Consider the following 23,168-nt stretch of genomic DNA (forward strand, 5'->3'; position numbering starts at 1 on the left):
ACTTGCTTATCCGTGTTGGGAAATACAACGCGCTATGTTAAACTGCATTAAGAAATGCAACATCACCGACTTAGCCGTGCTTATCGGTACTGTGAAATCCAATCCAAGTTCGTGTACGCGGTAGCCAATGCAACGCCAGCTTTCCGATGCCCATGTAGACTAACAAATACATCGGCGTTGCTTATCCGCGCTGGGAAATATAGCTTGCGGCCGCGAGGGGCGGGGCTCGGTGTCGCGGGGGGCGTGAGGGCGGGTGCGTGCGCATGCGCAGTGCGCGCGCGGCGGGGCGAATGAAGCTGAGCGCGGCCAAGGTGAAGGAGTCGGCGGCTCCAGCTCCGGCTCCGAGCTCCAGAAATCCACTCGCCGATCGGGGCTCCAGCGCCAGTCACGGCTCCAGGCTCCAGCGCAGACACCGCTCCAGGCTCCAGCGCAGTCACGACTCCAGGCTCCAGCTTTAGCCGCAGCCACAGCCATAGCACCAGCGCCTAGCAAAGCCGCGTCTCTAACCACGCAGCACCGAAGCTCACAGGCTTCAAGGCGCGCTTCTCTCTCTCGCCACCTTCCACCGCAGCTGCTCCAGGTTCTGTCTACTGCTAGCCCCGTGCCTGGCTGTACGACTCTGTGGGCTCCGGCAATCGCCGCGACTCCAGGCTCTATCTCCAGCTACATCCCAGACATCATCTGCAGCTGGAGCCGACTGCTGCGTGTCTGCTGCGTGCCTGCTGCGTTGCCTGCTGCTGCACGTTTCATTCCCACAGCCGCGTCCTCTTCCTTCCACACCCCCCCCCCTTCCCGCGTGGCCGCAGCCTCGTTCCAGCAGGCTCCAGACTGCCTGCAGTCATTCATTGTCTCCGCTCGCATCTCCATCCCCGCCACGCGTGGAGCGCGGTCGACGAGGAGGGAGCCACGGGGAGAGGCAAACACGGAGGGAGACGAGGAGGAGGAGGAGGGAGTCGCATAGTGAAGACGGGGACGCTTCTCCGGGTCCCCTTGGCCGCAGCCCAGACCCCCGAGACCAGAGGCGCAGGCGTGGGGACTGCACTGTAGTCGCCGCCTCGTCTCCCGATCGCCAACCTCGTTCTGGTCGTCACCACCACCACCACCTCTCTCGTCTTCCACCTCCCGGAAGCGTGAGTAGTGCACTTGGCGATCCTGCTGCTGCTGCTGTGCGGAGTTGGGCGCGTGCGTGCGTAGTGCACCACGTGTTTACGTGGTGCACTACACAGGGTTGTGTATTGGGGGGTGTGTGTAACACGTGCGTGCCTGTGTGCGACACGGCGCAGTGTGTGTAACACGTGTACACGTGTGTGCCTGTGTGCTACACGGCGCAGTGTGTGTGTGTGTGTAACACGTGCGTGCCTGTGTGCGACACGGCGCAGTGTGTGTGTGTAACACGTGCATGTGGATGTTGTGCGACGTGGGTTGTGTGTGTTGTCCGCACAGCCTCGTGTCATGGGTGACACGGAGCCTTGCGTCTGTGTGTGTGTGTCAGTGTGTGTGTGTGTGTCAGTGTGTGTGTGTGTCTGTGTGTGAGATGCACGGGGTCACGTGCGTGCGTGGACACAGCACAGCGGTGCAGCACGTGGTTCACCCCTGTGTGCGTCTGTGTGTGTCAGTGTGTGTGTCAGTGTGTGTGTGTCTGTGTGTCAGTTTGTCAGTGTGTGTGTGTCTGTGTGTGTCAGTGTGTGTGTCAGTGTGTGTGTCAGTGTGTGTGTCTGTGTGTGTCTGTGTGCGCACGTGTTCATGGTGGCGGCACTTGCAGCACAACCGGGGGGTCGGCACATGTGCAATAGAAGCAGTGTCTGGTGTGTCTGTCTGTGTGTGAGTGTCTGTGTGTCCTGTGCAATAGAAGCAGTGTCTGTGTGTGAGTGCCCTGTGCAATAGAAGCAGTGTCTGTGTGTGTGTATATCTGTGTGTCTATATCTGTGTGTGTGAGTGTCCTGTTCAATAGAAGCAGTGTCAGTGTGTCTGTGTGTGTGTAAATGTCCTGTGCAATAGAAGCAGTGTATGTGTGTCTGCGTGTGTATATCTCTGTGTGTGTATATCTGTGTGTGTGTGAGTGTCCTGTGCAATAGAAGCAGTGGCTGTGTGGTGCACCAGTGCGGACCGCCCCCGCCATGCGCGTGTGCACTCCACGCGTGTCTCCGTTGCGCCTCCATCCCCATTACCGCTGCCGCATTAATTAATGAAGCGACATCATCATCATCGCCACCAGCAGCATCGTGCCCATATCGGCACAGCAGCTCGTACGCACAGCAGCAGCAGCAGTGGTATCGGCAGTGGTATCGGCGGAAGTACAGTTCTGTATATGCAGCGGCAATATAATTCGGGTGAGCCGCAGTAGTTGCAGTAACAATAGCAGCAGTATTGGTGGTGAGTGCAGAAGCAATCACCACAGCGGCAGGAGGATCAATAGCAGCACCAGCAGCAGTAGCAGCAGCAGTAACAGTAGCGACAGCCTTTGCAGCAGTAGGAGCATCAATGGTGTGAGGGCTGTCGGTGGTGGTGAATGATCGTCAGCCTGATGAAGTGCAGCACTGCGAGCTGTGAGTGGCTACTGAGTGCTGCACACAGCTGCAGCACAGACGACTGCTGCAGCACAGACGACTGCTGCAGTACAGACGACTTCTGCAGGGTAGTAGTGTATTGTAGCATCAGACAAACTATTGCGTAGACAGCGAGAGTTGAACAGTTCAGAGAAGCTGCTGCCGCTGCTGCTGCTGCTGCACACGTGGGGAGACCGGCAGCAGCAGCAGCAGTGGCGGCGTGGGCGCTTGGGGCTGTGAGAGAGATCGCCTCTAAGGTTGGCACGGCGCTACGGAGGGGTGGTGTGGCCTGCACCACGCCCGGCCGTCTTTGTCTCCCACTAGCGATGCTTGCACCAGGTGCTCATTTACACACACACACATACTGACACACACACACATACTGACACACACACACATACTGACACACACACACGCGGGGGGGAGACGGGAGGGTCGTCAGCACACTGACACTGCGCGCGCACTCTCTCACTCACTCACACATCGTCACACACTCACACACTGTCACACACTGTCACACACATCGGCACACTGTCACACACTGTCACACACATCGTCACACACACATACTGACACACATACTGACACACACACAGTCACACACACTGACACAGTAAACACACACACACTGACACATACACACTGACACAAACACACACACTGACACACACACACTGACACACACACACTGACACACACTGACACACACACACTGACACAGTCCCCCCCCCCGCCCGCAAGGACACGCGCCCCGCTGTGCTGCTGCACGTCACGTGCGCGTGGGGGTGGGCGAGGGGGGGTGGGCGAGGGGAGGGGGTTGGCGAGGGGGGTGGGCGAGGGGAGGGGCGAGGGGGGTGGGCGAGGGGAGGGGCGAGGGGGGGGTGGGCGAGGGGCGGGGCTATTGATCACAAGCCGCTTATGTAACGCGGGGCCTGACGCAAGCCCTGGGGCCCGCTGTGTTCCCTCCACTCCAGAGCGGGCTTGCTGGGCCCCCTGGGCGACTCTCTGTGTCGGTGTGTTTACTGTGTCGGTGTGTGTGTGTCGGTGTGTGTGTCGGTGTGTGTGTGTCGGTGTGTGTGTCGGTGTGTGTGTGTGTCGGTGTGTGTGTGTGTCGGTGTGTGTCAGTTTGTGTCAGTGTGTGTAAGTGTGTGTCTGTGTGTTTGTGTGTCTGTGTGTTTGTGTGTCAGTGTGTTTGTGTGTCAGTGTGTCAGTGTGTCTGTGTGTTTGTGTGGCAGTGTGGGTGTGTCAGTGTGTTACCTTGTCTGTGTGTGTCAGTGTGTATCAGTGTATGTGTGTTTACTGTGTTTGTGTGTTTGTGTGTCAGTGTGTTTGTGTGTCAGTGTGGGTGTGTCAGTGTGTTACCTTGTCTGTGTGTGTCAGTGTGTATCAGTGTATGTGTGTTTACTGTGTTTGTGTGTCTGTGTGAGTGTGTGTCTGTGTGTGTGTGTGTGCTTACTACACTCGCGCATTTTGGTGCAGACCACGCTAGTGCAGCCCAGTGCAGAGTCCCCGAGTGCAGCACGTGCAGCCGCAGTACTTGGTGCCATTGCACTCGACTGTGTGCAATATCCTGGCGTGCGGCAATGTGCCGTGATGCAGTGTCCCATGAACACTCGCCTTGAATCAGGGCCTCATTCCATCAGACGAGGTCTGTGCCCCCGGCACACCACGTCCAGGACACCCCTCGCTCTGGCTGGGGCGGGGTTGGCGCGACCCCACGACTTGGGGTTTACCAGCAGCTCGGAAATCATCGCGTGTGAAGTGAAGTCCGTGGCTATACAAGACAACGATCCCCCGTGTTGGGCCAAGTGCTTTTCGAGAGCACCTTGCTGCCCATGAACACAGAAACTCGGGCCAACGTTTCGGGCCCTGGTCCTTCTTCAGAGCCAATGGCTCTATGCAGAGCGCAATAGCCACGTGCTGAAAGAGTCGGGTGTGTGTTTCTGTTAGGAGACGTCTATCCTTACAATGGTAACACAGCAGCAAGCAGCAAGAACAACAACAACGATGATGATGAATGAACTGTGGTCATGCCGGTCACTCAGCACAATTACGGGCTCACACTGAGATGATGATGCTTGTGGCAGCATTAGCCCGCCGCTGTGAGAATTAACGCTTTGCAGACGCAAAATAGATTTAAATTGACGTCTTGGTAATGCAAAGACAGAAAGCCCCCGGTTATATATCTTCCAGACTGTCTGGGACAGGGGCTGTGAGCGAGCACTCGCGAAGGCCAGCGCAGCGCACGGATTGTGTGGCCACATCCACTCCCCGCCACCTTTGTCTCCCCAGTGCTGCTGTTACACGCCGCCGCATGAGCCACGGGATGAGATGTCGGTCAGCGGTGTTGGCCATGAGCGAGAATCGAACTCGGGTCACGGGCTTCGTCGTGCAGTGCGCCAACCACTGCGCCACCGCTCGGACACACACACGTGGCGTTTATTAATATACACGCGTGCGCGTGCGCATTGTCTATTTATAGACACGTGCGCATAGCTGATCATACACAAACACAGATCGAGATCCCCGTTGTAAACCCCGATCACCTTTACCAGACTGGGGGAAGTGCTGTTGGCGAGCACCTATGAAGGACGTCATGTATGTATGTATGTTGAACTTCTGTTGCACCATACGTAGCTAACCGTGCTAATCGGAGGTGCGGGGGGGGGTGAGCGAGAGAGAGAGGCGTTGCAGCACTGCTCGTGTGATCCAGACCACCAGTTGGCGCATGGGGGGGTGGGTGGTCAGCACCACGCCCGGCCGCCTTTATCTCCCCAATTGTGATGTTTACGCACGGCCCCAGATACTATTTTAAGACTGAGTTGGCCTAGGGGAGACCCGGGACCGATTCAGGTATTTATCAACGATGTTGACTTTGAGCAGTTCTAGAACTTGGGTCGCTGGGTTCGTAGCGCAGCGTGCTAACCACCGGACTACCACTCTTCGTAGGCGTTCAAACAGAGACACACACTACAACACACACTACAACACACACACTCAATACACACACTACACCACACACACACATTACAACACACACACATTACAACACACACTACAACACACACTACACCACACACACACTACACACACACACCACAACACACACACAATACAACACACACATTACAACACACACACACAATACAACACACACATTACAACACACACACACACAATACAACACACACAATACAACACACACACTACAACACACAACAACAACCGCCATTCGCCACTAAGTGGCGGTGATGTCACCACTATGCTTGTGCCAGGCCATGTGCACCTTGAGGCCACGTGAAGTGTCGAACGCCCGCTGGCAGGAGGTCACGGGGCAGACCCAGGTGCCACGGGTCGACTGACCGAGATGACCGAGATGACTGGCTGATGCACCACCTGTGCCCCCTACTGTGCCAACTTTCTGTGCTTTAGCCACCCGGCGCTCCGCTCGTTGTTGTGAGTGTCGCTCCTCCGCCCTCCGGTGTTGTTGGAGGGCGACTGCCTCCAACTGCCCAGTAGCGTCCTTCACGAGCCTCCTCCACAGAGGCCGATCTTGACACCGCTGGTACCAGTCATCGGCAAGTTCACTCAGCTCCACGTCCTCCTGTACCACATCACTCCATCTCTTCTGTAGCCCGTGCTGCGCCCGTTTAGCTCCCTCTATCCGGCCGAACAAAAGCTGTTTCGGCATGCGGTGGCTGGGCAAGCGGGCTACATGACCCAGCCAACGCAGCCTTGCCTGCCGGAGGAGCTCACCGATGGGACTTTGCCCAGATCTTTCAAGGATTTGTGAGCTCCTCACACAATCCACCTGGTTAAACCCAGGATGGATCGTAGGCAGGCCAGCCTAACACACTACAACACACACACACACTACAACACACACACACACTACAACACACACACATGCCGTACGGTAATAATCATTAGCCATGATCCATCCACTGCTGGATGAAGGACTCTGCCAGTGCCATCCCTCGTGCTCACGAGCTGCAACGATCCATTGCAGCGGGCACATGAGCCGAGCTATCACTGCGTCGACCTTGAGACTCGACCTTCAGACTCGACCTTTAGACTCCACTTTTACACTCCACTTTTACACTCCACCTTTACACTCCACCTTCAGACTCCACCTTCAGACTCGACCTTTAGACTCGGCCTTTAGACTCCATCTTTAGACTACACCTTTAGACTTGGCCTTCACACTCCACCTTTAGACTCCACCTTTAGACTCCACCTTTAGAATCGACCTTTAGACTCCACCTTTAGACTCCACCTTTAGACTCCACCTTTAGACTCAACCTTTAGACTCCACCTTTATACTCGACCTTCAGACTCGATCTTTACACTCGATCTTTACACTCCACCTTTACACTCCACCTTTAGACTCCACCTTTAGACTCGACCTTTATACTCCACCTTTATACTCCACCTTTGGACTCGACCTTCAGACTCCACCTTTACACTCCACCTTTACACTCCACCTTTACACTCCACCTTTACACTCCACCTTTACACTCCACCTTTAGACTCGCCCTTCAGACTCCACCTTTACACTCCACCTTTACACTCGACCTTTACACTCGGCCATCGTCCCTGCTTGCGACGTCTCCAACACGCCTCTCGCCTGCTGCCGCTATTGCCCTCGAGTCCGTGTGCTCCTCTTGCCGTCTCCCGGTGCAGTTTCGAGTGTGCACCTCTCCTCCACCCTTTGCCATTTAGTCAACTTGAATGTCTCGTTCTTTGCTCGTGTCTCTCTGTCTGGTCCGTGTGCCAGGGCTGGCGTTGTGAAGTGATTGAATACGCGAAATTATGGGTTCAATATCAAGGTACCTGCAGCAGCAGCAGCTGCAGTAGCAGCTGCATCGGCCTCGGGCTACGAACATCATCAGCGCTGTTCAAATGTGAAAACTATTCAGTTATGCACACATTCACACGCAGGCACGCACAGAGTCCCGTAGACCGATTCGCACACCTACGTAATTGCAAAGCAGAGAACTCCCCGTGTAGCCTTTAACACTGTTTGGGCAAGTGCTTGTTAGCAAGCGCCTATTAAGTAAGGATGGCGTGGCGCACGAACGGTGGATTTTAGCGTGCTTCACCGTGCCGGTCAGTGTCGTTTGGTGAACGGTGGTGGGTCGGGGTACGACGGCTTCAGTCGCCACTGATGTTAGCCCTGGCCGGGAATCCAGCGCGGGTCGCCGGGTTCATAGCACGGTGCGCTAACCACTGCGCCACCGTTCCACCTTCCGTGCGTGTAAACGTGTGTTCGCTCCCCACTTTCCATGTTTACTGTTATCCTCCTGTCAAACACCAATTACACAATTGCTAATTACGCCCTGCACGCATCTTGATTGGTAAACACGGACACGTGGAGTCAACACAGGCCGGAGCGGCGGCTGAAGGAGGCCGCCCGCGCTGAGATGTCCATCTCCGGCGTGTCTGTGCTGCGTGCTCAAGGCCGGGCCCCTCGGACCCAGAAACCACCCTGTGGGGGGGAATAGAACAGTGATTGTCACGTGGAGAGACCCGCCCTCGTCGTAGGAATGTGGACTTTCCACCGCTGCCCTGAACAGCTGTACACAGGAGATGGCCAGCACCTCGATGCCCTTCGGAGCAGGACATCACTTTTTTTTTTTGACAGTGGGTCAAGGGTGGGGAGCGGTGGCCCAGCGGTCCGCACACTGCGCTATGAAATCCGCTGGACGCAAGTTTGTTCCGTGACCGTGGGCAACACGAGGCTTGGGTCTCCGCTTGACCGGCCCCCACCGGTCCGCGTGGTGAAGAGTGGTCACGGCATTGGGAGGCCCTCATCCAGCAGTGGATTGATTAACGACTCTGAAGTTATTTCCGTGTTCTGTGGATCCTAAGACGCTCTGGGTAGTACGATGTACCCAATAACTTGTGCACCGTGTCAATAAAGTCACGTAGATCTGATCGCGCGCACGCACATGCACGTGCGCGTACCCACCAAAGTAAAGGACGCACCCACAACTTTTGCCTTTAAAGTGCAGTGAGGTGGGGAAATTGTGTCTTATAATCTGGAGAATACGGTGTTATTATTTTTATTATTGTTCAATGTTCTGGGTAGGGAGGAACACGCAGCACACACGGCCGCTGTTTATTGTCTCTGCGCGTGGGAGTGTGAGAGGAGATCTCTCCTGGGAGCGCCGATGTTTGTCTTGCACGTGTGCGCGCGTGTGCCTGTGTGCTTGTGCGCGCGTGTGAGCGCGTGTGCCTGTGTGCGTGTGCGCGCGTGTGCGTGCATGCGTGACCTTGGGCTGGGGATGTGGTTGGGGTCTCGGTGATTTGGGTCGGAGCGTGGTTTGCGGTGTGGAGAGTCGTTCTGCACAGCGGGCATTTCCATGAGCGATCGGTCATCGCCACGATCACTGCAGTTGCTGCCACCATCGTCACTGTTACTGACACTGCCATCGTCTCCACCACCAAAACTACCATCATTATTATCAGAAGTCTCATCACTGCCAACACCACCATCACCACGACTGTTGTCATCGTCACCATCACTGTCACCAACGCCACCATCGTCATCATTATTACCACCGCCAACACCGTTGCTGCAGCCATCATCGCTGCTCTCACCCTTACCACCACCAGCATCACCAAATCACTACCGCCTACAATACTGGCCACTGATAACCTCCACCACCACCAGCTCCACCACCACCACCACACCAAACACAAGCGACAACAACGGCAGCAGTTCCCGTGACCGTCCGGGCGCGCGCCATCTCTCCGCCTCACACCTGCGCGCCCCGCAGCCGCCCTGATTGCGCCGCACGTGCGAGCAATTAGTCGTGGAACGCGGCGGTGGGGGGCCATGGGGCTCGGCCGTTGGCTGCGGGTAGAGGGGGGGGGTGCGTGCGGGGCATTGTGACTCGCGTCACCGCAAGCCGCCCCCCCCCGTAGTCTTTGATGTCCCTGTCAGTTTGGGTCCGTGTGGCCGGGCGAGGCTCCCCGCCGGAGCGGGCCGGCCCCGCTCGGCCTTGCGTGGGGGGGGGGGCTCTTATCAGCCGTCGTGCTTCCCCGTTGTCGTAATGACATAACGAGCTCTTATCTGTCCGCGCTCGACGCCGTCTTGCGTAACCCGCGCGCACGGTCCGGTGCCCGGCCGGCGAGCCGCTCTCGCCCACAGCAGGGCGGCAGCGGGGCGGCCCGCGCGCTGCCGCCGCTGCTTTGTGGGGCTCGCGGCAATCGCCGCCCGGTGGTCGGTCGCCGGCCCCGCCCCCACCGCCTGTCCGCAGACTCGCACGACACCGAGACTTGCAAAGCGACCCACAGACCTGCGTAGAGATCCGCAGGACAACACGGAGGCCCACGGACTCGGCTGCCACGCCGCCGTTCGTTTTGACCACCGGTCGTGGTCCCTTCCAGCGGCGGTGTCGTGCCCAAGCCTCGTTCTGTCTCTCGGCGTCATTCCAAGCATGCGCCTCTCTTTGTACAGAATGTGTCATTCTTAGCAGCTCTCTGAAGGGGCCTAATTTTTACACTCGGCAGAGCGGAGCCCGCATCGTACTTTGCTTGGGAGGCTGCCGAGTAACGCCAGACGTTACAGGCTGCGTGCGGGGTGTCCAGGAGGCAGCACTAGAGCAGAACGTTATTGAATCTATCTGTGCCGCCTCTGAGCATTACCGCTCTCGCATTGTTGGTGGGCTTCTCCTCCAGCGTCTCCACGAAGCCAGTAAAAGGAATTCGTAGCCAAACATCCCGACGTCGCAAAGACCCTCTTGAAACGAACCTTGAGGCTCGGCGAGGCTTTCCTGGGTAAATAAAGGGCACTGTTATATGGTGCTGTGTCGGGTCAATGTGCAAGTGTGCGCAGACCGGGACATGCATGTGTGCAGAGAGACTGGGCATGCAGGTGTGCGCAGGCCAGGTAAGCTCCCCTTGGAGCCGGTGCTGCGGTGGGACTCGCGGTTTGCTATCATATCTCCCCACCCGCATCCTATTGCTCTTGGGCATGCGCTCGGGGTGTGCCTCCACGTGCCGTTTTGCTCTCCGTGCCGGGAACCTGTGCTCCGTTCCTTAAGAAGCTCCCAGCAGGATGGAGCGAAACGTCGGCCATCGTGCCGAATGACACGTGGTTGCATGACTGGAATACGCGCGGCAGTGCCGCACAATCGCGGGCACCCCGCGCGTCACCAATATCGGATCGTCAGAAATCACGCGAGCCCCAATCCCCGCGTGTCTTAAGAGCGCCGTCTGCGCGCCGTCTGGAAACACGAATGGGGCCAGCGGAGGCGCGGGCGGCGGCGGCGGGTTTAGCGGTGGCGGCGATGGCGGGGGTGGCAGATCAGGCGATGTTGGGGCGGTGCTTATGGAGGCTGATGAATTGGTCATCATCGAAGGGACTGATTAGACACGTGGCGATTAACCCACGCCCTCCCGCCCCAGCCCTGCGAGCTCGTGGTCGCACATCCAGCGCATCAACACGGCCCCCAAGTCCCGTTGGCTACTCGTTTCTTCCCTCATGCTGCTCGCCTTCTTTCTCCCGTCGAGCCGAAGCCGTCATTTGCGTCGTCGCTAATGAATCCGTTCTGGGCACGTGATTGGATGTCATCCGTGTTAGAATCGATCTGTTACATCGTCATTGTCGTCATTCTCAGCCATGATCCATCCACTGCTAGATGAAGGTCTGCCCAAGCCGTTGCCACCTCTCGCTGTCCTGCGATGTAACGATCTACCCGGCACCCGCCCACAAATGGGATTTTCATCGCTCCACCTCTGTGGCGGATGTGCTCTCAGGACGTGCTCTCCTCTCTGGCTGCCACCCAGTCACCTCTCACGCCCAGCGGCCATCGTCCTTCCCAAGCCGCAGTGCAATGGTTGCCTTTTGCCTGCGTTTGTTCTCTAATGCACGTGTTCTTCTTTTTACGCTGTCAACATAACTGACAGCGTCCGAATTCTTGCGTGCGAGGTGTTAATTGGGGGTTTGGTGAGCGGCGCTGCACTCTGTGTTACGCACGCACCGTCGCCGCCCTCACGGCCGCTGTGCACGGCCGCCTCTTCGCCCCCGAGGTGACCGATGGGGCAGTCGTGTGGCCTAACGATTCATCGATCCATCCCAATCGATTCCTCCATTGATTTACTATAAAGTTGATATATTTTGTTTTAAACGCTCTCGGTGCATGCATGGAACAGACATCGCTCACCACTCCATGTGACCCGCCTGGGTGGCTCAGCGGTGGAGCGAGTGGCTCGCAATCGGAAGGTCGTGAGTTTAAATCCTGGATGGTGGTCAACTCTCGGCCCGTCATCGCTGCGGAGTCCATAACACGACCACCACCTCGTGTGGAAATCGACAGCATTCTCGCTCGCTGTCAACTCGACCCCGCCGTGCGTACGTGGACTTTCTGCCACCAGCACAGGGTTGCAGACGGGCGATGAAATGAGATGGCTCCCGAGGGGCGGACAGCACGGAGCAGGCGGTCGGCACGGTCGAGGCTGGATCAAAGACAATGCAAAATGAGACGGACGGCACAAATGAAAACGTGGGAGCGAGCCGGCACCAACGGCTCTTCGCACAGAACACACGAGCGCAACTTTAATTAATTAAATATTCCGCCCAGGTAATCGTGAGAGGTGGTACATCTGGATGTCTAAGGTGTCAATTGACACACGCGCGCGCGCACACGTGTTAAATCTATAACTCGCTCACACGGTACAAGCAGTTGGAAGCGTACAGGGCTCGTAACACCAGCAATAGACAGGAGGCCTTGTCGGCGGCGAGTCGGAGCGGACGAAGCGAGCCAGACGTCGCGCCAGCGGAGCGGGCGAGACTGCGCCGAGCGAGAGGCCGTGCACGACAGATGGTGCCGCGAGAGCGGCGCACGCGGGACGGATTCGTGGCCCGCCCGATCGTGTGAGCTCACGGAATCAAATCGTTACACGCGCCGTAATTAATCTTGCCATCGTCATTATTCACCGTCGCCGTCGTTTGATGTCTGATGCAGAAACGGGTGTGCGTGCGTGTGCGTGCGTGCGTGTGTGTGCGTGCGTGCGTGTGCGTGCGTGCGTGTGAGCGTGTGCGTGTGAGCGTGTGAGCGTGCGTGCGTGTGCGTGCGTGCGTGTGTGCGTGTGTGTGTGGGGTGCGGGGCAGGGTCACTGGGGCGTTGCTGCCGGCGGGCCCATGGGGACATTCCGTCCCACTGCGCCGCACGGCGGTGGTAACACGCCCCAGCTGCCCGCACCGTACCTGCCGAGCCTGGCTGCGTGTGTGCGTGTGTATGGGGAGTGGTGGCATAGTGGTTAGCGTGACGAACCCGGTGACCCGTGTTTGATTTATGCTCGTGACCAAACTTAGTCGTGGATATCCGAATCGGTCCTGGGCCTCCACCGGTTTGACTCGGCCTTAAACGAGTAACTCGTGCGGTGTGTAAATATCAGCGGTGGAGAGACAAAGGTGGGCAAGCGCGATGTCGGCCACGCCACCAACCCCCTCTTGTGCCGTGCCTGCCTTCATAGGTGCTCGCTAACAGCACTTGCCTCGGCAGTTTGTTAATAGCGCTATGGGAGATCCTGGTCTCGCTTCTGTTTGGGCATTGTGTGTGTGTGTGAGCATGTGTGGAGGTACGTGCGCGTGTGGTGTAGTGGCATGCATGCTGCGCTACGATCCTGGTGACCCGAGTTCGCTGCCAACATCAGTGACGAATGTCTCGTGTGTTTGTATGTATGTATGCTGGCCTACGCATAGCCGACTGCTGATGAGAAACTGGATGTTGAAGCCGGTCTAGAGTTTACTCGCATTAAATCAAAGCTGCTGAAACATTCACAGGCTTTGTTGTGGCCGATGGGATGTGTAATGAAAGCAGCACACTTTTTTACGCGGAGAGCCAGGTATGGGAAGGAGGCGTGTTGTCTGCCTCGGTGTTTTGAGCTGTCTGCTCGCATTGTCTGGTTCGTTCTGTCTGCCCTGCCGGTCTCGTACGGCCGTCTCGTCTCGTCGTCTTGCCCGCGAGTGTGGGGCACCGCGTGGAATCCGCGCGCTGTTTGTGTGAGCGGTGATTAAAGGACTCTGGCGCGCGCCGTCTGGTGCGTGTCTCTCGAGCGCCACACTCTGCTGCTCCCATCTCTTGGCCACCGCGCAGCTGCAGCCTGTAACACCTGATATTGGCAGGCAGTCTTCCTATCCAAGGGCACACAAGACTGGAACCAGCTTGGCTTCTGAAATCTGATGAGAAACAGGCTCATTCATTGTAATGATTTACATTCACATACTGTGTGTGTGTATATGGTGGTGTGGCAAACACCACACACGGCCGCCTTTGTTTCCCCAGTGCTGATGTTCACAAATCGAGTTGAGGCTGAGTTGACTTAGAGGAAGCCCAAGACAGGTTCAGTTACTATCAACATCGGCCATGACCAATCCGCTGCTGGATGAAGGCCTCCCCAGGCCGTAGCGAACCGTACAGCACGCCTGCACAGCACGAGCTAATTTCATCGTTCCATCTCCGCTGAGGACGTGCCTATGGCGCGTTACTTCCTTGGGCTGCCATTCCGACTTTAGCCTTGACCCCCGGCCACCGTGCTCTTGTCGCGACAAGCAAGCGCATTCGCCACCGGTGTTGTGGCAAGTTTCCACTTGACACTGGGGTTGCACGTGACCGGGCATTGCCGACACTCACCGCTCGCGGACGGACGCGCGTTACAGAGCCGGGTGTCGGGTGCCGGGACCTGTGTAAGGTACACGGCCGGTAAATGTTTTGGCAGCACCGGAGAGACGGCGATCGATTGATCGGCGAGAACATCGGTTTCTGTCTCCACGCGAGAGTTATTACCCCCGCGTTGCTCCGTTTCGGCCGCAGCATCGCCGCGCGAATCGCCGTCGCCATCGCTCGTGATCTTCAGCAGGTGAGAGCCCATTAGGATAAACCGTGTCTTGCCGATTTAAGGCAGAATTGCCGCGTTTTGCAGCGGCGCGCGCATCTCGCCCGTAATGGAATTCGCCGCCCAGTGTTATTTAATTTATACAAATTGCTTGCGTTTTTTACGAGAATTAAAACGATGGGACGGAGCGCGCGGGTATTTGCACGGGAACCCATTTGCAAGAGTAAATGAAAAGCAAAGGTCGGAAAACCTTGAATAAGCACGAAGGAACTCGCTGCGTCGGAGGAGCAGGAAATGGGTTTCGTATGAAATGGATGTAAAATCTATACGGCTGCGCGTGTGTGGTCTGGATCTCATCGCACAAGCAAACAGATGGGGGCTAAACTATCGCTCCTGCAGCCCCCCCGCATGCCAATGAGAACACGGAGACGGGGTTCTCATTACGCACGCACGCACGTACATATGTACGCACACATGTACGCACGTATGTAGGCACGCACTTTCTTTTTCTAAATACACTGCCGCACGAAGGCCTCCACGTGCCGTGTATTTCACTGGGATTGCTTGGCCCGACTTCGCCAGAGCTGGACCCGCGGCCGTATCGGATGTCACTCGCCGCTGGTGTTCGTCAGCCGTGGCCGGGAATCGCGCTCGCGTCGCCGGGCTCGTAGCGCAGTGTGCCGACCGCTGCACCGCCTCTCCTCCCAAACTGATGATGTCATCTCCGAGGGGTTATTCGTGAGAGCGAAGCTTAATTTCAGCCGGGTCCGGCGACCTGAAAGAGAATTCCACGCCGGGCACACCACATCCAGTATAGCCGCGGTCACGAGTGACACGCCGCCTGCTGCGCTCCGTGCACCTTCCAGCGACACGCAAGAACGTCCGGCGAGGAATTTTAGCGTCTGCGATAAATGAAGAGACGATTTCGCTCTTGATGAGAGAAATCAACAATTGAAGCGGGGTGGTAGGGAAGGCGTACGTGACTGAAACCCGCGAGCGCGAAGCCAAAAGGGAAGCGGGCCTCGCGAGGTTGGCAGGCCAGGAAGCGTTGGAGCCGACGCGAAGCCACGAGGTCGTGGCCGCGGTGTCGGCCGGCTCGCAGAGGAGCGTGGGGCACGTTGCGGTTTGGCCCCCGTGGTTCGTGACGCGAGAATGTCAACTAGACGCCCGTGAGCGAGCTCCCGCAAAGGTCACGTGGGGGTTAGCCCACGTGCCCGGGTTGTAACGTTACGCAATGACGGGAAGAGCGGAACGAAATCTGCAAAAAGCGCGTAAAGAAGCACGCGGAGGTCAGAGGCGCGTTCTTGCATGAACGCAGAGACGGAAAAAGGGAACGCGTGGAATGGAGAACCAGCGCAAGTTGAAGACCCCGTACTGACGCTCGACAAAACTACGCGTGCGAGAGAGACGGTGGCCGGTGGTCGAGACAAATGACGGAGCAGCAGCCAAACGTGGCGAGGTGCTCGATGACGTCCGCCACAGAGATGGAGCGATGAAACCGGCTCGTGTGCGGTTTCATCGTGAGGCTGCGAGAGGTAGCGATGACTTTTGAGAGGCCTTCAACTTTGAGTCACGTCGGCAGCGTGCAGCGCAGACCGCCCATGCCTATTTACCACTTTCATCATCGTCATCATCATTGGCCATGATTAGTCCGCTGCCGGATGAAAGTCTCCCCAAGCGGGGTCCACCCCTTACAATCCCACGCTGTAGCGATCCACCCGCTGCTCCATCTTCGTGGCGAGCGTTCCCTCGTGCGCTTTCGCTCTTTGGCTTCCGCTCATATCGCGAGCCTCGACCACCTTCCGTTGGGGCCGCGACGCGACGTGCCACCCAAGGCCCCTCCGTGCTCAGGAGTCGGTGCGACGTCTCCGCCCTGCGTGCACCTCCCATGAGCACGGTCGGCTACGTACGGCGCAAAAGAAGTTCAGCACGCGCACATTGTGCGCGCGTACGCGCTGCGTTTTCCGTTTAACCTCCCTGGATGCGCCCGATTGTAATCGGATGTCGCGAGCTCGGCGGGTTTGAGCCCGGTTAGCGCCCGGAAGGCTGCCCGGCCACGGCCGTTGAGGTTTGCCAGGGCGGAGGCAGCGGCGGCGGCACCACTCGGCGGCGCCGTGAGCCGGCGGCGGTGAATGGAGTCGCTAGGAGACCCCGAGACAAAGGGGGCTTGGATTGGGCAAGAGTGGAGAAGTCCATTGCGTGCGGGAGGTGGCGAGACCCCCACGCACGCAAAGATCGCCCACGTCGCCTCTGCACGGGCTACACGCGCGCCGGCACTGTGGCACACGAGGGTGTGCGGGTGGGCAGCGCCGCATCCGGCCCACTTTGTCTCCCCGGCGCTGATGTTGACACACCCCGCCGGCTTCTCATTGCAAGCCGAGTTGACCTGGGGAAGGCCCAACACTGGTTCAGATATACGCCATTGGCATTGTTCGTGAGCGAGAATCGAACTTGGGTGGTCGGGATTGCAGCGGAGTGTGCTGACTGGCACGAACACTCTGCGTGCGTGCGTGTGTGCGGAGAGCCGTGGGCACACAGACGCACGTTCAGCGTGCAGTCTGTTGTGGGCGTACGAGTGTGTGTGGGCACTTGCTTATGTGTACAGGTGTGGGTGTGTGTGAGACTAGTTCGACTCGGCCTTAAACAATGACCTCATGTGGTGTGTAAACATGAGCACTGTGGAGACGAAGGTGTGGTGATCGCTATGAGATCACCTATGAAGGTTGTGGGTTCGATTCCGACCCTGACGCCTGTATATTTTTCTCCGGGTACTCAAGGGTTTCCCCCCTGCATTTCGGAACGCACGTTTAGAGTATTTGGCTGCTGTGAATTTCCACACGATAAGCCACTAAGTTGGACGATCATGGCCAGGTCTCTTCTGAGAAAGTGGGCCTAACCTGGTAAAAATGTCAATGATTAGAGTTTGTACGTGTGCTCGTCTGCATGTGTATGTGTGTGTGCGAGTGTGTGTGTGCATGCGAGTGTGCACGTGTGTGTGTGTGTGTGTGCGTGCGAGTGTGCGCGTGTGTGTGTGTGCGTGTGTGTGTGCACGTGTGTGTGTGTGCACGTCTGCATGTGTGTGTGCGAGTGTGCGAGTGTGCACGTGTGTTGTGCGAGTGTGCACGTGTGTGTGCACGTGTGTGTGCACGTGTGTGTGCGAGTGTGCGCGTGTGTGTGTGTGCGTGCGAGCGTGCACGTGTGTGTGCGAGTGTGCACGTGCCGGAGAGTGTACATGTGTGCAAAGTCAACACCAGGAACGTACAGTGAGGGTAATCTGCTTAGCTCTTGAAAGACAATGATCCCCCATATAGCCTCAACAGAATTTTGGGGCAAGTCCTGTTAGCGAGCACCTATGAAGGCCATAGTGCGTACACACACGCACGTGTGTGTCGAACGGCCACTGAACGGCACGGCGAGTGTGCGTCTGACTTAGATTTCTGTGCCGGCAATAGGCACTCCAAATTTCCACCTCTGAAAACCACCTCTCTTAAAATGTCGACACACGCGCGTGTGTGCGCGTGTGTGCGCGTGTGTGCGTGCAAATGTGAATAATCCGTTGCATCTCCCAGGCGCTGTGGGATGCTCGGATGAATTGGCCTGCGGGTATCCTCCTGGGCCTTTTCTGCTGCCGAGAAATCCCAGCGGGAGGGGAGACTTTTGATTTTTTTTGCTACTGCCGGCATCCAGCAGTGGATTGACCCTGGCTGATGACGACGACGATGATGACGGCTGCCCTCTCTTAAGTGGGGAAAGAAACGTGGCAATGCCATTCCTGTCCCCGCGGATTTGTGTCTCCGCGGATTTGTGTCCGATCCCCGAGCAGATGTCCGCCCCAGCAGAGGGGGTGACACGTGCACGTTTCCATGTAGGGTTAGGGGTTCGAGATTAGGGTAAGGGTTAGCCATTTAGAGTATAGGGTTAGGTTAGGGTTATGGCTAGTGGGTTAAGGTTAGAGGTTATAAGTTAGGAGGGTGAGGATTTATGGTTCGTGGTTATGGTTTTGTGGTCACGGTTTGCGGTTCGGGTTTACGGTCGCGGTTAGAGCTTAGGACTCGGGGCACGGGTCCGGAGGGTCGTGGCTCGGGTTGGCCGTCGTGTTACCCGAGCCATGGACTCTACTTCTCTTGCCCCGCGTCTTCCGGGATGCCCACTTTGAGCCCCGGAGTTCTCTCCACGGCGTCCCTGCCGGCGCCACGGGCAGCGGTGGCGGCATGGCGGCGATGATCCCCGCAGACGCCGCTGCGCCGTGATCCGGCGCTGATAACGTGGCCCGAGGTGGCTCGCGCTTAACCCGCTAACGACTCCCAAATCCGGGACGCGGCGATAAACGGGGCTCGACTCGGCTAATGCGGAGACCTCGGCCGGGGACCCCTCCTGCCCGCCGCCTCTTCCCCCGGAGCGCTTGGCGGCCTCGTGGCGGCGACGTTGACTCCGCACGCGTGAGCGCGCACTTCCTCGTGCACCGTGCTACACTTTGTGTCGCGCGCAGCGCACGCCTTTGAACTTTGCCCTGTGTTTACGTCCCAGGTCTCCTTTCCCAAAGAGGCCGATCGCAATGGGATGCCTCCCTCCCTCTCTCCCTCCCTCACTCACATGGGTGGAGGAGGGGGGAGGGATTGATTGCCAGGCAGCGGTTGTTTGTGTGAGGTCTGACGGGCGTGCCGAGGCCTGTGAACACGCGTGCGCCTGTGTGCGCGCGTGAGCTCGTGCGCGCGTGCTCGTGTGTGTATGCGTTCGTGTGCCTTCGTGTGCCTGCGCGCGAGTGCGCGAGTGCCTGTGCGTGTTACCGCGAGCCGCACGCCGTCTGTTTCTCGAAGGCGGTGCTGACCTAGATTTGGCAGAGCGGCAGCGGCTTCCGATACAATGGCGGCTATTGAGTGCGGGAACTGAGTTGGCGCACAGAGAGAGAGATCCGTCCTCCATTGCCTCATCCCCACTCCTAGTGGAGTCCAAAATTACTCCTGACACGAGACGGCAGAAAACATTCCAACAAAAACAAACGACCCCCTCCTCCCCCCCTCTTCAAAAAGAAGCGGTGACTTTTACTCGTTACGGCCGCGCCAGGTTAGCCGTGCGTGCGCGTGGGGAGCGGTGGAGGCACGGCGGCGAGCGCAACCCCCGGTTCGACTCCCGCTCGCGGCCAACGTCGGTGACGAATATCTGCACCGGTCCTGGGCCTCTTCCCGGTCCACTTAGCCTGAAACGAGCACCTGGTTCTGCCGCTTAACCATCGGCGCTGGGGAGACAAGGGCGGCCCAGCTTGGTCCTGGCCACCAGCCCCGACGCAGACCCCCGACACCTCCGGCGATCTGAACCAAGCTTCGCACTGTCAGCCTCGAGCGCACGCGCAACACGGCGCCGTGCCTGCTCGTGGACACGGAGCGGGGGGAGGAAGCGGCGTGTACCGCTCGCGAGCGCTCCGCGTATTCCCATCTAGGGGAATTTGGTGACGTTCCAAGTCTCGCTCGGAGCGGTATTTATTCGAGAGACGCTTTTGAAACTTCCCCGTGCGGGAATTTGACAAGACGGGACGCCCTCCCTCCTCCCATCTCCCCACACAGCCCCCCGCAAGCTGTGACCCCTCCGAGCAGGGCGCCCCCCCCCACCACCACATCCTCACCCCCACCACAATTGTCGGCGTTGCGAGTCGTACGGGGAGCCGGGTGAGCGATGGGGGCACCGGGAGGCCCCGTCGCCCTGCAGCAATTAGAGTAATGGGCGCGGGATTATTATGCGTCGCGTGCGCCCATCGGGGATTAATGAAGTCATTGTTCTTTGTGCCGCCGTTGCTTTATGCGAATCGGGGTCGACGAGAAACATTCCCCCAATTTGTTTCCCGTGTCATTGTCTGGCGTCATTGTCTGGTGTCTCCCGCAGAAGAGGAGGAGGAAGGGGAGGGGGGGGCCGCATTTTAGCCGGCGTGCGTTTGGCCCGGAGTAGTCGGGGCTCGTGCCTGCTTGGCTCTCCTCCTGCCTCCAACTGCCCGTGTCGGCGGGGAGGCTCGCGATCGTTATTGTCATCAGCGCTACAATCGCACTGCGCTCACTCTTACTTTGTTCGCCCAGAAAGGCCCTTTGGCTTTGGCGATGCTCGTGGCTGCCTTTCAAGAGGGTTCCGCCTTGCAATTTTTCGGGCAGTCCCATTTTTAAAAAATACATTTTTCTGGAGCCAGTAGTGCGTCAAGAATGTTCACACGAACGATAATTCGTACCACAACCACAACCGCCACCGCCGCTACAACTGCAAACACCGCCGCTGCAACCATCTCAACTGCAACCACCGCAAGCAGTACAATCACCGCCACCAGCACCACGACCACCGCCGCACGGCCAAACCCCGCGTTAGTGGCACTCTCCTCGTGGAATGTGAAAGTGGTTAAAATCAAGCGTGCGTCTAGGGTTACGCAGCCCGCACAGGGAGCAGCCCTGCTCTCTCTCTCTCGAGCACACTGACATCGCCGTTGTGATGTGGTTGTGATGATCGCGTTTGTGGTGCGGTCGTGGTGCGGTCGTGGTGATTCCGGTTGAGTTGTGGTTGTGAAGGTCACGGTTGTGATGGTGACAGTTAAATGTGGCCGTGGTGATCGTGGTAGTGGTGATCGTGGTAGTGAATAGGTCGTGGTGATTCCGGTCGAGTTGCAGTTATGATGGTCACAGTTGTGATGGTGACAGTAGATTGTGGTTGTGGTGGTTGCGGTTGTGTTGTGGAATGTGCCGCGGGGCGACGGAGAGAGAACCGCGGAGAATATTTACCGTTCTTGTCGATTTATTCTGCGGTTACCGCTACGAATGATTCTATAATTATCTCAAACAAACTCGGCGGAAGGTTTGTGACGACGATCGGTCCGGTGACGGCGGGGGCCCGAGCCCTCTTCTCGCACTGAAAATCGAACTTTCACTCGACATCACCGTCCTTCGGCAATCGGCGATGAACGTTCATCGGCGTTGTAAAGATTCTGCGAGCGATTTATCCCGAGCGAGGGCTTCCGCGCAGGGTAACCGGTTTGCCGTGAAAAGGCCGCATAACTCTGAAGCCGCGCAGAATAAACACGCGGCGGCCAACGCCCTAGGCCACCGTCGTCATGCCGGAGCGAGGTGAAAGCCTTGCGGCAGCGGCGGCGGCGGTGCTCTGGAAACCGGGGTTTGCCCGGCTCACGTGAACCGCGCCGCTGCGGCCGATGCGCGCGCGGCGGTCGTGCCGTAAAAAAATAAAATAAAACAACAAAGCCGCCAAATGCCGTTTCCTCTTTTGTTCGGTTATCTTTATTGGCCAGCGTCGGCAAAGCGCGGCGTTAAACACGGCCAGCGTGCAATCGCGCCGATAATCGGCGAAACATTTTTGTTCGTAAAGTGCCGCGCAAAGTGGCGCGGTGCAGGAAGCCGAGGGCTCCCGGGGTCCACACGGGACCCTGGGTTCCCGCGTGACAGTCGGCGGGGGGGGGGGCGCGTCTCGTCGAACCGCGAGCGGGAGGACACGATCGATCGTGGCTCGGAGCGGCTTCGCGTCCGCTACGGATGTGCAGGCGAGCGGCGGGCTGCTCGCGGAGCGGTGAGGAACGGCGCGAGGGGAAGGGGGGTATGGCGCGCACTGGGCTCACGAGGACGGACCGGACGATGGGGAAAGCCGAAATTCCAGGAAATGATTGAAGGAGTTGCTGGCGTGCTCCTGAGATCGTTAACGCCACCAATTGTGGTCGGCCAAGGTATTTGTTTTTTCTTGGAGTAAGTGGGGGGTAGTGGTAGGGGGGGGTCTGTTCCATCGTCCTCACCCCCTTTCTACCCCCGCAGCTACCACTAACACCCACCTCACCCCACCACGCTCACCCACCCCACCTCGCCCCACCTCGCTCACCCACCCCACCTCACCCCACCACGCTCACCCACCCCACCGCGCTCACCCACCCCACCTCGCCCCACCTCACCCCACCTCGCTCACCCACCCCACCTCGCCCCACCTCACCCCACCACGCTCACCCACCCCACCTCGCCCCACCTCGCTCACCCACCCCACCTCACCCCACCACGCTCACCCACCCCACCGCGCTCACCCACCCCACCTCGCCCCACCTCACCCCACCTCGCTCACCCACCCCACCTCGCCCCACCACTACGCTTCACATTCGCGTTCGCGAGCTGCCGCCAAAATATAATCTCTGAAAAATCTCATTTTGAAGCGCGACTCCGAGATATTTCAAATGGCGTCCCAACCCCGAGCCACCGCCCCGAACCCTCCCCAAGCCTCGCGTCGCAACGACGCTCGGAGCACGAGAGAGGAAAATGAAACGAACGCAAATCTAATCGTGGGAATTGGCTGCTATTCCTTAGGAGCCGCGGCGCGCGGCTTGCGCCGCGGGGTTCCCGAGCCCCTTTCGGAGCGCATCGTTCATCTTCGCTGGCGGCAGCGGTGGCGGCGGTGGCGGCGGCTTGCCGATCGTTCCAGCGGTTGGGGTCGCAATGGGCGGCGGAATGGGATGGGCTCGTGGTGCCGTCTGTCGGTCCGACCGACGGGGGCGTAGCGCCGCGTTGCGTGTTGATTGTGAAGCGCCGCGTTGCGTGTTGATTGTCAAGCGCCGCGTTGCGTGTTCATTGTGAAGCGCCGAGTAAACCGCGGCGCGCGCTTATTCCAAACTCGGTGCGGTGTTTGTTTTGGCGCGTGTTGGTTGCACGTGTCAGAGGTGGGACAAGGGAGGACATTTCCGGCACTGGCTTCGAATTCGTGAAGCCAGTTCCAGCGCCTGGAGCGAGCGGTGCTTCCCAGTATAACCACCACGTCTGT

At 58.2% G+C, this 23,168-nt stretch overlaps 1 protein-coding gene across 2 annotated transcripts in view; it reads left to right on the forward strand.

Annotated features, from left to right (window-relative positions):
• Window positions 1-279: 279 nt before the first annotated feature.
• LOC144938269 (thyroid hormone receptor beta-like) overlaps window positions 280-23,168 on the forward strand; it is a 112,871-nt gene continuing 89,982 nt past the window's right edge. For both annotated transcript variants that reach the window (XM_078866131.1, XM_078866132.1), the window contains exon 1: window positions 280-1,130. The gene's annotated coding sequence lies outside the window, so the exon portion shown is untranslated. The remainder of the gene's footprint in view (window positions 1,131-23,168) is intronic.

Source organism: Lampetra fluviatilis, chromosome 21 (assembly GCF_964198595.1).
Source record: "Lampetra fluviatilis chromosome 21, kcLamFluv1.1, whole genome shotgun sequence".
In the NCBI taxonomy this organism is placed as follows: Eukaryota; Metazoa; Chordata; class Hyperoartia; order Petromyzontiformes; family Petromyzontidae; genus Lampetra; species Lampetra fluviatilis.